Here is a 2528-nt window from a genome sequence, read left to right on the forward strand (position 1 = left end):
TTGTTCCAGACTGGGGTTTTCCAAGCTCTCCTGGTCTAGACAGGGTGGAAACTAGAATAGCCCCTCCTCTTGAAACCTCTGTTCTCATGTCAAAACTTTACATTGTATACATTTCACCAGCAGATGGTGCTGGAACTCAACAAATGAGAAAATACCCTGAAAAATACATGGATCAAATGAAAACACACGTCTAATAACAGTAGAAGGGGTAGCTAGAAAGTGAGCTGTAGTGTACTGTACAGTATTACTCACGGTCCAGGGGTATTTAAAGGGCCAGTCATAACCTGGACCTGATCACTACATTGTGACTACCTCCTTTTCTGACTCTGCACTCCTCCCATCAGTCCAAGGGTGCTTTTAATCAGTGCCAGTTCCCATCTGTCCATTTAAAATGTAGGCTTACAGCCCAGGAGAGGCATGTTTGAGAAGTATCAGAGTAGATACCCCTGAGAGAAGTGTCACATTGCCGTGGTTGATGAGCACACATGAATTGGCCAATTTATGTACTAAGAACCTTCATTTTTGCAAGTTCATTTTTGCAAGTACTTTTTTTTCAACAATACATTTAACCCCTTCACGCCCAAGGGTGGTTTGCCCGTTAATGACCGGGCCAATTTTTACAATTCTGACCACTGTCCTATTATGAGGTTATAACTCTCCAACACTTCAAAGGATCCTGGTGATTCTGACAGTTTTCTCACGACATATTGTACTTTATGACAGTAGTAAAATTTATTTGATATTACCTGTGTTTATTTGTGAAAAGAAAAGGAAATTTGGCAAAAATGTTGAAAATTTTGCAATTTTCCAACTTTGACTTTTTATGCAATTAAATCACAGAGATATGTCACACAAAATACTTAATGAGAAACATTTCCCACATATCTACTTTACATCAGCACAATTTGTGAACTTAATTTTTTTTGTTAGGGAGTTATAAGGGTTAAAAGTTGACCAGCAATTTCTCATTTTTACAACACCATTTTTTTAGGGACCACATCTCATTTGAAGTCATTTTGAGGGGTCTATATGATAGAAAATATCCAAGTGTGACACCATTGTAAAAACTGCACCCCTCAAGGTGCTCAAAACCGTATTCAAGAAGTTTATTAACCCTTCAGGTGTTTAACAGGAATTTTTGGAATGTTTAAATAAAAATGAACATTTAACTTTTTTTCACAAAAATTTACTTCAGCTCCTATTTGTTTTATTTTACCAAGGGTAACAGGAGAAATTGGACCACAAACGTTGTTGTAAAATTTGTCCTGAGTACGCTGATACCCCATATATGGGGGTAAGCCACTGTTTGGGTGCATGGCAGAGCTCGGAAGGGAAGGAGAGCCGTTTGACTTTTCAATGCAAAATTGACTGGAATTGAGATGGGACGCCATGTCGCGTTTGTAGAGCCCCTGATGTGTCTAAACATTGAAACCCCCCAAATATGACACCATTCTGGAAAGTAGACCCCCTAAGGAACTTATCTAGATGTGTGGTGAGCACTTTGACCCATTAAGTGATTCACAGAAGTTTATAATGCAGAGCCGTAAAAATAAAAAATCATATTTTTTCACAAAAATGATCTTTTTGCCCCCAATTTTTTTATTTTTCCAAGGGTAAGAGAAGAAATTGTACCCCAAACCTTGTTGTACAATTTGTCCTGAGTACGCTGATACCCCATATCTGGGGGTAAACCACTGTTTGGGCGCAAGGAAGAGCTCGGAAAGAAAGAAGCGCCGTTTGACTTTTCAATGCAACATTGACAGGAATTGAGATGGGACGCCATGTTGCGTTTGGAGAGCCACTGATGTGCCTACAGATTGAAACTCCCAAAAAGTGACACCATTTTGGAAAGTAGACCCCCTAAGGAACTTATCTAGATGTGTGGAGAGCACTTTGACCCACCAAGTGCTTCACAGAAGTTTATAATGCAGAGCCGTAAAAATAAAAAATCATATTTTTTCACAAAAATAATTTTTTTGCTTCCAATTTTTTATTTTCCCAAGGGTAACAGAAGAAATTGGACCTTTGAAATTGTTGTAAAATTTGTCCTGAGTACGCTGATACCCCATATGTGGGGGTAAACGACTGTTTGGGAGCATGGCAGAGCTTGGAAGGGAAGGAGCGCCGTTTGACTTTTCAATGCAAAATTGACTGGAATTTAGATAGGACACCATGTCGCATTTGGAGAGCCCCAGATGTGCCTAAACAGTGGAACCCCCCAATTCTAATTGAAACAATAACCCAAACACATCCCTAACCCTAATCCCCACCCTAACCCTAACCACACCTCTAACCCTAATCCCAACCCTAATTCCAACCGTAAATGTAATCCAAACCCTAACTTTAGCCCCAACCATAACCCCAACTCTAACCCTAATCCCAACCCTAACCCCATCCCTAACTGTAGCCCTAACCCTAACTTTAGCCCCAACCCTAACCCTAAGTTTAGCCCCAACCCTAACCCTAACTTTAGCCCTAACCCTAACCTTAACCCTAACTTTAGCCCCAACCCTAACCCTAATGGGGAA

The sequence above is a fragment of the Ranitomeya imitator genome, chromosome 4 (assembly GCF_032444005.1).
Source record: "Ranitomeya imitator isolate aRanImi1 chromosome 4, aRanImi1.pri, whole genome shotgun sequence".
Lineage (NCBI taxonomy): Eukaryota > Metazoa > Chordata > Amphibia > Anura > Dendrobatidae > Ranitomeya > Ranitomeya imitator.